Source organism: Martes martes (genome assembly GCF_963455335.1).
Source record: "Martes martes genome assembly, chromosome: X".
Classification (NCBI taxonomy): Eukaryota; Metazoa; Chordata; class Mammalia; order Carnivora; family Mustelidae; genus Martes; species Martes martes.
In genome coordinates, this window is record NC_137897.1 from 61,795,707 (window position 1) to 61,810,618 (window position 14,912).

The window sequence follows — 14,912 nt, forward strand, 5'->3', positions numbered from 1 at the left end:
AAACTTCAGTTCTAGTGGAAATAACATCATGTTCCCTTTAACAAGCAGACAACAGCACACCTAGTTAAAAGTCAGCACACTCAAAGCAGCAATGTCCACAATAGCCCTACTGTGTAAGAGTTGAGATGCCCTTCAACAGATGAATGGATAAAGAAGATATGTACCATATATGCAATGGACTATTACTCAGCCATCAGAAAGGATGAATACCCAGCTTTTGCATCAACATGTGTGGGACTGGAGGAAATTATGCTAAGTGAAATAAGTCAAGCAGAGAACGTCAATTACCATATGGTTTCACTTATTTGTGGAACATAAAGAACAGCATGGAGGATATTAGGAGAAGGAATAAAAAATGAGGAGGGGAATAGGAGGGGGAAATGAATCATGAGAGACCATGGACTCTGAGGAGAAACAAACTGAGGGTTTTAGAAAGGAAGGGGGTGGGGAGATGGGTGAGCCTGGTGATGAGTATTAAGGAGGGCACAGATTGCATGGAGCACTGGGTGTTACATGCAAACAATGAGTCATGGAACGCTACACCAAAAACTAATGATGTACTGTATGGTAACTAACATAACATAAAACAAAACAAAAACAAAACAAAGCAAAACAAAAACAACAGAGATTTGCAACCCCTACAAAGTTTATCAGGTAGGCTGAAAAATATAGTGACGGGACTTGTGTTGTGGACAAGTGGTATTTAGTGGTGGAAACAGCAGAGATCTGAGCACATATTCTACACTTTACTTCAGCCACCAATTTGTGGATAAAACAGTTCTGTTTTCTTCTCATTCTCTCCTGTTATCCTCTGTATCCAATGGTTTGTCATTAAAGAAAGAATAAAACAAACAAAAAGAACCATATAATCCTTTCAAGAGATGCAGAAAAAGCATTTGACAAATTACAACATCCATTCATGATAAAAACTGAACAAGGTAGATTTAGAGGAACCATACTTTGTTATCATAAAGGCCATATATAAAAATACCACAGCTAACATCCTTAATGGGGAAAAACAAACTTCCCCCTCTACAGTCAAGAATAAGACAGAGATGTCCATTCTTAACACTGTTATTTGACATAGTATTAGAAGACCTAACCTTAGCAATCAGAAAACAAAAAGAAATAAAAATCATCTAAACCAGACAGGAAGAAGTCAAATTTTCACTATTTTCAGAAGATATGATATTCTGTGTAGAAAACCAAAAAGACCACCAAAAAACTGCTAGAACTGATACAAGAATTCAGTAAAGTCATAGGATACAAAATCAATTTACAGAAATATGCTCATTTCTATATACCAATAATGAAATAGTAGAAAGAGAAATCAAGGAATCAGTCCCATTGACAATTACACCCAAAACCATAAGATATTAAGGAATAAACCTAACTAAAGAGTTGAAAGACCTATACTCTAAAAAGTATAAAACAATGATGAAGAAATTGAAGATGACACAAAGAAATGAAAAAACATTCCATGTTCATGGATTGGAAGAACAAACATTGTTAAAATGTCTATACTACCCAAAGCAATCTATACATTTAATGCAATCCCCATCAAAATATCATGATCATTTTTCACAAAGCTAGAATAAACAATCCTAAAATTTGTATGGAGTCACAAATGACCCCAAATAGCCAAAGCAATCTTGGAAAGGAAATGCAGACCTGGAGGTATCACAATTCCAGACCTCAAGTTATATTACAAAGCTGTGGTCAAGAAGACAGCATGGTACTGGCACACAACAGACACATAGAACAGTGTAACAAAATAGATAACCCGTAGATGGACCCACAGCATTATGGTCAATTGATCTTCACCAAAGCAGGAAATAATATCCAATTGAAAAATGACAGTCTCTTCAACAAATGGTTTTGTGGAAAGTGGACAGCAACATCCAAAAGAATGAAAGTGGACCACTTTCTTACACCATACAGAAAAATAAATTCAAAATGGATGAAAGACCTAAATATGAGGTGGGAAACCATCAAAATCCTAGAGAAGAACACAGACAGTAACCTCTTTGACATCGACTGTTGCAAATTCTTACTAGATATGTCTCCTCAGGCAAGGGCAACAGTAGGGAAAATAAGCTATTGGGATTTCATCAGGATAAAAGATTTCTACAAAATAAGGAAACAATTACCAAAACTAAAAGATAAACTTCAGAATGGGAGAAGATACTTACAAATGACATATCTGATAAAGCATTAGTATGCAAAATATGTAAATAACTGATAGAACTCAATACCCAAAAAACAAATAATCCTCTTAGGAAATGGGCAGAGGACATAAATAGACATTTTTTTCCAAAGAAGGCATCCTAATGGTTAACAGACACATGAAAAGATGATCAACATCACCCATTATCAGGGAAATACAAATCAAAACTACAATGAGATATCACATCACACCTGTCAGGATGGTGAAAATTAACAACACAGGATAGAAGAGTTGTTGGCAAAGATATGGAGAAAAGGTCACCCTCTTACACTATGGTGAAATGCCAACAGGTTCAGACACTCTGGAAAACAGTATGGAGATTTTTAAAACAAATTAAAAATAAAAATACCCTACAATCCAGCAATTCCCCTACTAGGTATTTACCCCAAGAATATAAAAATGATGATTTGAAGGGGTATATGCACCCTGATGTTTATAGCTGCATTATCAATGTAGCCAAGTTATAGAAAGATCCCAAATGTTCATCAACTGATGAACAGATAAAGAAGGAGTACATATATAGAGTGGGCTATTGCTCTGCCGTAAAAATAATGAAATCTTGCCATTTACAGTGATGTCATGGAGCTAAAGAGCATTATGTTAAGCAAATTCAGTCAGCCAGAGAAAGACAAAAACATATTTCACTCATATGTGGAATTTCAGACACAAAACCTGAACATAGGGGGAAAAAACAGAAAAGCAAACCAGAAAACAGACTCTTAACTATAGTGAACAAACTGTGGAGTGCTGTAGGTGCGGTGAGCAGTAGGGGGAGTGTGATAGATTGTTTTTAAACTCGGTTGGTCAACATATAGTATATCATTAGTTTCAGATGTAGAATTTAATAATATATCAGTTACATATAATACCCAGTGCTCACCATATCACATGCCCTCCTTAATGGCCATCACCCAGTTACCCCATCCCCCCACCTCCCCTCCAGCAATCCTCAGTTTTTTTCCTATAGTTAAGAGTCTCTCATCATTTGTCTCCCTCTCTGATTTCTTCCCATTCAGTTTTCCCAACCTTCCCCTGTGATTCTCTGTGCTGTTTCCTAAAATTCCACATATGAGTGAAACCATATGATAATTGTCTTTCTCTGATTGACTTATTTCACTCAACATAAAACCCTCTAGTTCCATCCACATTGATGTAAGTCGTAAGAGTTCATTCTCTATGATGGCTGAGTAATCTCCCATTGTATATATACAGACCACATCTTCTTTATCTATTCCTCTGTCAACGGACATATGGGCTCTTTCCATAGTTTGGCTATTGTGGACATTGCTGCTATAAACATTGGGGTGCAGGTGCCTCTTCAGGTCACTACATTTGTATCCTTGGGGTAAATACCTGGTAGTCCAATTGCCCAGTTCTAGGGTAGCTCTATTTTTTAAAGAAGATTTTATTTATCCATTTGACAGACAGAGATCACAAGTAGGCAGAGAGGCAGACAGAGAGTGAGGAGGAAGCAGGCTCCCCACGGAGCAGAGAGCCCGATGTGGGGCTCAATCCCATGATCCTGGGATCATTACCGGAGCTGAAGGCAGAGGCTTTAACTCACTGAGCCAGCCAGGCACCCCAGGGTAGCTCTATTTTTAATGTCTTAAGAAACCTCCATTCTGTTTTCCAGAGTGGCTGCACCAGCTTGCATTCCCACCAGCAGTGTAACAGGGTTCCCCTTTCTCCACATCCTCACCAATATTTGTTGTTTCCTGTCTTGTTAATTTTAGCCATTCTGACTGGTGTAAGGTGGTATCTTATTGTTGTTTTGATTTGTATTTCCCTGATGCCAAATGATGTGGAAAAATTTTTTTCATGTGTCTGTTGGCCATTTGTAGGTCTTCTTGGGAGAAATGTCTGTTTGAGTCTTCTGTCCATTTCTTGACTGGATTATTTGTTTATTTGGTGTTGAGTTTGATAAGTTCGTTATAGATCTTGGGTACTAGCCCTTTATCTGATATGTCATTTGGAAATATCTTCTCCCATTCCATAGGTTGCCTTTTAGTTTTGTTGACTATTTCATTGGCTGTGCAAAGGCTTTTTATCTTGATGAGGTCCCAATAATTCATTTTTGCTTTTGTTTCCCTGGTCTTTGGAGACAAGTCTAGCAAGAAGTTGCTATGGCTGAGGTTGAAGAGGCTGCTGCCTGTATACTCCCCTAGGATTTTGGTAGATTCCTGCCTCACATTTAGGTCTCTCATCAACTTTGAATTTACTTTTGTTTACGGTATAAGAAAGTGATACAGTTTCATTCTTCTGCAAGTTGGTGTCCAGTTTTCCCAACACCATTTTTTGAAGAGACTGTCTTTTTCCCACTTTGGAAGATTCCTCCTTTTTGGGTGATTAATTGACCATAAAATTGTGGGCTTATTTATCAATTTTCTATTCTGGTCCATTTATCTATGTGTCTATTTCCATGCCAATATCATACTGCTTTGATTATTACAGCTTTGTAATGTAACTTGAAGTCCAGAATTGTGATTCCTCCAGCATTGCTTATTTTTCTTCAAGATTTCTCTGGCTATTCTGGGTGTTTTGTGGTTCAATACTAATTTAAGAAGTATTTGTTCTAATTCTATGAAAACTGCTGTTGGTATTTTAATAGGGATTGAATTAAATGTATCATTTGCTTTGGTTAGTAAAGACATTTTAACAATATTTGTTCTTCCAATCCATGACCATAGAATTTCTTTCAATTTATAGTGTCATCTTCAATTTCTTTCATCAGTGTTTTATATTTTTCAGAATACAGGTCTTTCACCTCTTTGGTTAGGTTTATTCCTAGTTGTCTTATTACTTTTTCTGCAATTATAAGTGGGATTATTTTCTTAATTTTTCTTTCTGCTGCTTCATTATTGGTGTATAGAAATGAAATTGAGTTCTTTGCATTGATTTGTGTCCTGCAACTTTACTGAATTTGCTTATAAGTTCTAGGAGTATTTTGGTCAAGTATTTTGGATTTTCTACATATAGTATCATGCCATCTGCAAAGAATGAAAGTTTTGGGCTTTTCTTACTGACTTGGATGATATTCATTTCTTTTTGTTGTCTGATTGGTGTGGCTAGGACATCCCCTACTATGTTGAACAGAAGTGGTGGGCATAGACATCTTTGTCTTGTTCTCAACCTTAAGGGAAAATCTCTAAATTTTTCCCATTAAGGATGATGTTAGCTGTGGTTTCTTCATAGATGGGCTTTGATATGTTGCAGTATGTTCCCTCAAAGCTTAATTGTTAAATTTTTAAAAAAATGTTTTATTTATTCACCTGTCAGAGGGAGATAGAGAGAGAAAGGGAACAAGGAAGTGTAACAGCAGGCCAAAGGAGAAGCAGGTCCCAGCTGAGCAAGGAACTCAACATGGGACTTGATCCTAGAACCCTAGGATCATGACTCAAGCCAAAGGCAGACACTTAACCAACTGGGTCACCCAGATGTCCCCCTCCAAACCTACTTTGTTGACAGGTTTTATCATTAATGGAGGCTGTACTTTCTAAAAATATTTTTCTGTATCTATTGAAATGATAGTATGATTCTTATCCTTTTCCTTATTGATGCAACAAAACACATTAATTGATTTGTGAATATTGAACCATCCTTGAAACCCTAAATAAACACCACTTGATCTAGATGAATAGTTTTTTTTTTAATGTATTATTGGATTTGTTTTGATAGTAATTTGTTGAGGATTTTTGCTTTTATGTTCATGAGGGATTTTGGGTTATAGTTCCCTTTTCTAGTGGTGTGTTTATTTAGTTTTGTTATCAAGGTAATGCTGGACTCAGAATGAATTTGGAAGTTCTCTTCCTTTTCTATTTTTTGGAATAGTTTGAAAGTAATTGGTATTAATTCTTCCTTAAATGTTTGTTAGAATTCACATGTGAAGTTATCTGTTCCTGGGCTTTTGTTTGTTGGGAGTTTTTGGCGTACTGATTCAACATTTTTGCAGTTTATTGTTCTGTTCAAATTTTCTGTTTCTTCCTCCTTCAATTCTTTTTTAAGATTTAGTTTATTTGTCAGAGAGAGAGAGAGAGAAAAAACACAAGCAGGGAGAGCAGCAGGCAGAGGGGGAAGCAGGCTCCCTGCTGAGCAAGGAGTTTGATGCTGGATCATGTCCTGGGCTGAAGGCAAATGCTTAACTGACTGAGCCACCCAGGTGTCCCCTTCCTGTTTCAGTTTTGATAGTCTACATGTTTCTAGGAATTTATCCATTTATTTTGGATAGTCCAATTTGTTGGTATATAGTTTTTCATAATATGGTCTTCTGTTTGTCTTCTATTTGTATTTCTGTGGTGTTGGTTGCTATTTCTCTTCTCTTATTTGTGATTTTATTTATTAGAGTCCTTTCTCTTTTTTTCTTAATGAGTCTGGCTAGAGTTTAATTAATTTTATTTAGGTTTTCAAAGTACTGGCTCCTGATTTCATTGATACATTTTTTCAAGTTTCTTTATCATTTATTTCTGCTTTAACTTTTAATAATTTTTTCCTTCTGCTGGTTTTAAGTTTTGTGTTATTTTTCTATCTCCTTTAAGTGTAAGGTTAGGTTGTTTATTTAAGATTTGTTTTCTTTTGGGGGTAGACCTCTATTGGTATGAACTTTCCTCTTAGAACCAGTTTTACTGCCTTCTAGAAGTTTTGGACCATTGTGTTTTCATTTTCATTTGTTTCAATGTGCTTTTTTATTTTTACTTTTATTTCCATGTTGATCCATTTATTGCTTAGTAGCATGTTATTTAACCTTCTTATATTTATGGTCTTTCCAGAGTTTTTCTTTTGGTTGACTTCTAGTTTCATACTGTTGTTTTCAGAAAAGTTGCATGGTATGATTTCAATCTTCCTGAATTTGTTGCAGCTTGTTTTGTGGTCTGAATGTAATCTATTCTGGAGATTGTTCCCTGTGCTATTGAAAAAGAATGTGTACTCTGCTGTTTTAGGATAGAATGTTCTAAAATATGTGTTAAATCTACCTGGTCCAAAATGTCTTTCAAAACCACTGTTTCCTTATTTATTTTCTGTTTAGATGATATGTCCATTAAGGTAAGTGGGATATTCAGGTCTCCTACTCTTATTATATTATTACTTATTAATTCCTTTATGTTTCTTATTAACTGTCTTATGTATTTAGGTGTTTCTATGTTTGGGTCTGTAAATATTTAAAACTGTTATATTTTCTTTTTGGTTGTCCCCTTTATTATTATGTAGAGTCCTTTGTCTCCTGTTATAATTTTTTAACCTATATTTTTTCTGTGTAGGTAGGTAATGTTACCTGGCTTTCTTTTGGCAATGATTTGCATGATAGACATATCTTCATTCCTTCACTTTCAATTTGCACATGTCTTCAGGTCTAAACTATGGCTCTTATAGGGAGAATACAGATCTTAATTTTTTTTAAAAGATTTTATGTATGTATGTATGAATGTATTTATTTATTTATTTTTAGAGATTTTAATTACAGATTTTAATTTTTTAAATCCATTCTGACATCCTATGTCTTTTATTGGAGTATTTAGTCCATTTGCATTTGAAGTAATTGTGGGTAGATATGTATTTATTGTTATTTTATTATTTGTTTTGTGGTTGCTTCTGATGATTTTCTCCAATCCTTTCTTGTCTCTCTCTTTCTTGCTTTGCTAATTTTCTTTAGTGATGTATTTAGATTTTTTTGCCTTTATTCTTTGCATATTTATTATCAGTTTTCAATATGTGGTTTACTACTAGCTTTGTATAAAACATCAGCTGCATATAGTAGTCTATATGAAGTTGGTGGTCACTTAAGTTTGAACCCATTCTTTACTATTCTCCTTCCCACATCTTAGATAAATATTGTCATATTTTACATCCTTTTATTTTGTGAGTTTCTTGACTTTTTTTTACAGAAAAATCATCTTTACTGCTATTGTGTTTCTTTCTTTTATACTACCACTTTGGTATTTCCATTCTATTGAAAGAATCCCCTTTAATATTTCTTGCAGGGCTTGTTTGGAGTTGCAAACTCCTTTAGTTTTTCATTTATCTGGGAAACTCGATTTTTCCTTCTGTTCTGAATGATAGTCTTCCTGGATAGAGCATTTCTGCCTGCAGATTTTTCCCGTTCAGCTCGTTGAATGTATCACTCTCTTCTTGCTTGGCAAATTTCTTCTGTAAAATCCCCTGTAAGCCTTTTGGGTTTTCCTTTCTGAGTTTTGTCTCCTTTTGTCTTGTTGCTTTTAATTTTTTCTTTATCACTATATTTTGCCAATTTAATTACAATATGTTTCGGTATTGATGTGGTTTTGTTGATTTTGATCGGGGTAGTCTCTGTCTCCTTGTTCTGGATATTTGTGTCCTTCCCCTCATGAGGGAAGTTTTCAGTTATTATTTCTTCAAATGTATTGTATGCCCCCTTTTCTCTCCTTTTTCTGGGGTCCCTTTACTGCAAATGCTATTACATTTACGGACTCACTGAATTCCCTGTCTATTCTTGTGTTGCACAATTTTTCTTTCTCTCTTTTGTTCAGCTTGATTACTTTCCATTACACTGACTTCTAGGTCATTAATTAATTCCTCTGCTTCTTCTAGACCATTGCTCATTCCATCAAGTGTGTTTCTTTTTTTGTTTATTAGGCCCCTTTCCTCTGCTATGTTATTTGTTATCTCTGTGTTAAGTGTCTCACTGATGTCTTCCACTCTTTTTTCAAGTCCAGTGAATATCCTTGTGATCATTACTTTAAATTTTCTATGGGGCATGTTACTTATGTCTGTTTAGCTTAGATCTCTGACTTGTCCTGCTCGTCATTTGGGATAAATTTCTCTGTACTCTCATTTTCTTTAAGTCTCTGTGCCTGTTTCTGTGTATTAGGAAAGTCAGCTACATTTTCTGTTCTTGAGGGTTATCATCTTATGAAGAAGAGGTCCTGTAGTTCCCTGATGTGTAGTGTTTACTATTCCCCAGGGCCTTCTGGGAGTGTCTCCAATATGTGCTTCTTGTGCTCTGCTGTTTTGTCCTGGCTACTTTATCTTTCATGCCAGTTATCTGTAGAGTCTGTTTTTGCCTATTATGGTAGTGTTTTGTCCATGGCCTGAATGTGGTATTTTAAGTAAGTGTGCTCTTCTCTATGAAATGAGAGCTGTCCCCGCTGCCATTGGAGATGCAATGCGTGCAGGGATTTGGGCTGGTCTTCTCAGAGAGTGGCCCATTGTGCTGGGACTGAGGCAAACATGACTAAGAATGGTGGTTCTGCTGGAGTGGGGGGGTGTTTGGTGTAAGCAAGCTAGTAGCCAGATTTGGCACTGTGGTGGTTCTTGTAAGTTGCCCTGTGTTTGTGTTAAATGATGGAAGGAAGGAAATGGCACCAGCCAGTTCTTTTGTTCTGAGAGGGCTGTGTCCATGAATGCTTTCTCTCTGGGATGTACTCCAAGATGAACAAATACTTCCCCACCATGCTCACCAGGTGCATTTCAGATTGCTGATGCCATTCTGTACGTCCCCAAGTTGTTTAACTGCCTTCTCACAAATATCAGCACAATGCCCTCTAGGTTTTATCCCAGTCAAGTTTGCTGACCTTTAAACCTCCAGGGTTGAAGCTCTGCTAGTTGCCAGAATTTATGAGTTTCACCCCTTTAGCTTTCCAAACTGATTGCTGTGGAGGATTTATCTTATGTCGTCCCCTATGTGCTAGTCTGTCCCCCTTCTTCACTACTGTGACTCCCTTCAACCTGCAAGATTTATTACTCTCTGAAACTGTGTCTCCAGAGTTCCTACTTTCTTTGATGTGGCTTCTCTACTTTCAGTCATGGTGCTTGTTCTGCCAGTCTTCAGGACAATTTCTGGAGTATTTAGGATGATTTGATAGTTATATAGTTGTATTTGTGAGTTGAGGTGAGCCTAGGTTCTGCCTTTCTGCCACCATCTTCCCACTCCACATTCAAAGTAAGTATTTTTTTTAAAGATTTTATTTATTTATTTGACAGACAGAGATCACAAGTAGACAGAGAGGCAGGCAGAGAGAGAGAGAAGAAAGCAGGCTCCCTGCTGAGCAGAGAGCCTGATACGGGACTCGATCCCAGAACCCTGAGATCATGACCTGAGCCGAAGGCAGCGGCTTAACCCACTGAGCCACCCAGGCGCCCTCAAAGTAAGTATTGATGGATATGTATTTATTGTCATTTTTTTACTTGCTTTGTGGTTGTTTTTGTAGCTTTCCTCTGATCCTTTCTTCTCTTGGGTCTTTCTTATTGTTGTTGTTGTTATTTTTCTTTCTTTAGTGGTATTTTTGGATTTCTTTCTCTTTATTCTTTGCATATCTAGTACTGGTTTATGGTTTCCATTAGGTTTGTAGATAATATTTTCTGCACATAGCAATCTGTATGAAGTTGATGGCCACTTAAGTTTGAATCCACTCTTTACTTCTCTACTTCCCTCCATGTTTTAAGTATATGGTGTCATATTTTACTTCTTTTTATTTTTTTTCATAATTTGATTTTTACAGAAATATTTACTTTTACAGTTTTTGTGTTTTTTTTTAACATGTCATGCTTTCACTTATTGTCTCTTTTCCACTCAAAGAATCCCTTTTATTATTTATTTTTTTAAGTAGGCTTCATGCCCAGCATGGGGCCCAATGTAGAGCTTGAACTCACAGTGGTGAGATCAAGACTTGAGTGGAGGTCTAGAGTCAGATGCACAACCAACTGAGTCACCCAAGCACTACCCCCTTTTATTATTTCTTGTACCGCTGGTTTAGTGGTCATAAACTCATTTATTTTGTTTGTTTGTTTGTTTGTTTGTTTGGGAAACTCTTTATCCTTCTTATTCTAAATTATAGCATTGATGGTAGAGTATTCTTGCCTACAGATTTTTTTCCTTTCAGCACTTTGAATATAGTATGCCACTCTCTTCTGGGCTGCAAAGTTTCTGCTGAAAAATATGCTCATACACTAATGAGGTTCTGCACATATGTAACTATCATCTCTCTTGCTTTAGTATATGTGCTGCCGAAGCAAGCACTCATCTCTCTTGCTTTAAAAGTTTTTTCTTTACTATGTCTCTTGATGTGGACCTCCTTGGTTTGATTGTATGTTGGGGGGGATCTCTATGCCTTCTGGATTTCCCAGATTAGGGAAGTTTTTAGCTATTATTTCTTAAAATTAATTTTCTGCCCCATCTTCCAGCTCTTCTTCTGGGATGGCTATAATGTGAATGTTATGGTTGATGGAGTCACTGAATTCCCTTAGTTTACTCTCAATTTGCACAATTTTTTGCTTTCATTTTTTTTTTCAGCTCAATTACTTTCCATTACTTTGCCTTCCAGGTCATTAATTCATTCTTTCGCTTCATCTTGCCTGCTATTTTTCCCATCAAGTGTATTTTTAATTTCCTTCATCGTGTTCTTCATCTGTGTTTGATTCATTTGATCTCTTTATTAAGAGTCTTACTGATGTCCTCCACTCTTGGTATCTTAATGATCATTACTTTAAATTTTCTATCACACTTATTACTTACATCTGTTTCACTTAGGTCTCTTGCTGTGGTTTTTGTCCTGTTGTTTCATTTGGGAGATATTCCTCTGTATCCTCATATTGTCTAAATCTCTGTGTCTGTTTCTGTGTGTCAAGAAAGTCAACCCCATCTCCTTTCTTGAAGGTAATGGCTTTATGAAGAAGGGGTCCTGCAGTTCTCTGCAGTGCAGTGTCACCTGTTCCCTGGGATGTAGTGCTTCAAATATTATCTCCTATGTATGTTGCATGTGCCTTCCTGCTGAACCCTGGTCACTTTTTCCCTCAACTCAGTTGTCTGAAGAGCCTTTTTTTGCTTGTTGTGGGCAGTGTTTTGTCCCCATCTGGGTGGAACACATTTTAAGAAGGTGTGCCCCAGTCTGTTTGCAGAATAAGACCTGTTGCTGCCACTGTCACCAGAAATGAATTTTCACAAAACTCATGGGTTGGGAGACAAATTGTTGGTGGGGTTTATGCAGTTTTTCCAGGGAAGGAACCTGCAGCACTGGGACTGAGGCAAAAGCAACTGGCAAGGACAAATCTGCTGAAGCATGGGGGCATGGAACTTGCTGTAAGCAAATTAGGTAGAGTTTGTTGACATTGAGCTTGTTCTCTCAGGTGACTGGATTTATGCTGAAGTGCAGAGGAGGGAAATGTCATTTGCCAGCTACTTTGTTCCTGAAAGGGTCTTCCCATGATCCCTGCTTTTCTGGGCCACACTGAGATGAGTAAATAACTCTCCTGACTGTCTGCCTCTCGTGTTTTTCAAACTCTGCTCCAAGGCTCTAGCTCCTCTGGCTGTTTTTTTGTGTTCTCTATTTAGAGTGGGGACTTAGCTTCCTAATGCCCTCCAGGTTCATCCAGAGCTAATCCTGATAACTTTTAAAGTTCTAGACTTTAATTCCTGCTTCAGAATTCATGAAATTTGGCCCCTCTCACCCTATTGTTTTCAAGACTAAATATTTTGGGTATTTGTCTTCCCCATGCACACTCCCCAGTGGGATAGTGTGTTTCTCACCCTTCTTTGTGTCACTGGGTTCCTACTGAGCATGGATTGCCAAGATCGATTTCACTTCCAAACCACATCTTCACTCTTCCTAACTTTTTTGATGTGTCCGCTTCTCTACCTTTTGTAGAGGTTTTTTTTCCCCCCTGCCAATCTTTGCATCATTTTCTGGGTTATATACACAGATGTGAGTGATATCTAGTTGTATCCATGGGATGAGGTGAGCTTATGATCCACCTACTCTGCTATCTCCCCCATTATTTCCTCTCCAGATATGGGAAACTGTTGAAGACTGCTTATCTAAATCAATTAATATTCACTAGTTGTAACACAAAAAGAATTGAAATCACATTCACTCTTCTTAAAAAATTATTTGTTTCACTATTGTTCCAGGAAGGATTGAAAATCATTTAAAATGATGCATACTATAGCAAGATAATATAAATAAATGTTAGGTGTAAAATAATAAAGAGAAAATGAACAAGGGCATTAAAATAAAGCCATGAAAGATGACAATAAAAATTACCATTAAAAGATCTCCAAACTTGCTCCCAGTAGACTGTAAATTAGTTCCAGATTTTTCAGCAGACTATATAAAAAAAAAAGACATATATGACCCAATTATTAGTATCCACAAGAATCAAATTAAATCAAACCAATTGGTTGGGAAATATTTAGTTCTTCATAATATTAAAATCAGTTAGTAGTCTTGTGTCCTCCTAAAAAACACAGTTTATTGTCATGAATAATGTCCTTAAGGATAGCTATCACTCCTAATCTACTCATATTATTAAAGAATACCCAAAGCCTTTAAAGCACTAACTCATAAATTTACCCCAGCCTAGGGAAGATATTATGTATCAGTTAAACATAAACTTTGAGGGGATATATATACAAAGAAGAGAGAGCACAGAACTATGGCAAAATATGAAATATGTACTATTTTTAGACTCTTATGACTGAATACTTATTACTTTGTTTGAGTAGATATTGATATTAAATAACCAAAAAACTTTCTTCTAAAAGTTAATTGGAGATAATTCAGTTATCAGCTTTTTTGGTTTATCCACAGATTTACTCCTTTTAATTAATACTCAAAACTTTATCTGAGTTGAATTTGTCTTTGCCTAAACTGGGTCACTGACTTCTCAGCAACTTTCTGTTCCCTTTTTAGGACCAATGAAAAGAGAGATACTTGCATGCAAAAGAGAAATGAGGTAAGCTGGCCGGCTTTCTTAGCAATGTTTAGTTTTTTTCTGTGAAATGAAGGTGGGAGGTGACAATAACTAATTATCAGGAAAGGGATCTTTTTCTCCTACTGTCTCAGGGTTTGACTTAAAAGCTCAACAAGTCTGGAACTTCCTTTGTTCAGAAAATAATCAGACCTTAGGAAAACTGGCTCACACTATGGGCTCAAATTCACAAAGAATGGATTTTTTATGAGAAAGCCAATTTAATAATTTATACTGAGGAACAGAACTGCCAAGTGGACTGAAATCTGTGTTGGACTGTCAGTGTATTCTTTTAGTAGGAGAAGTCAGAAAATTAAATTAACAACAGATTCAAGCTGGGTAAATATATGAAGTCAAAATTAAGAAGGGAATTGCAAGGTCAAACATATTTCATTTGATATTCCTCAGCCAGGATGGGTATCCTTTCCTTTTGACAGTCCTTACAAATCATGGTATTTTCATAAAGCAGTTCAAATTCTTAGTTTCTAGTGCTGAAAGTGTATCTTTTCTAACTTTTAATAACCTTAAAATTTGTATTAGAAATCTCTGAGTGTTAGTCATGGTTTCTTCCAGTTCTTGAATGGTTCTGGTTTTATAAGGAGAGTTTGCTGCAGATCTAGTTTGACCCCTACAAAAATGTTGTCATCCACTTTTTAAAATTTATTTTAATCTATAAATTAAAGTGCTACTTCTCGACTTAACCCACTGTACTTTCTTGTTTTCTCTTTGCTATGGTTATTACCCAGAAGGCTCTTTGCAACTCTTGGCCCTGGGTTCTGAATGTGGTTCCCTTACATGCCCACAGAGGTTTGTATGCTTTGCAAGCTTTGCTTTTTTCATAACTACTTTCAGACTTGGAACATTATAATCCACAGGTGTATATTTTTTCTTTTTTTGCATACTTATAAAGCCCCATAAACATTATACACGAAGACCACAATCTTAGTACACTGAGAAAGACTCTGTAATCAGC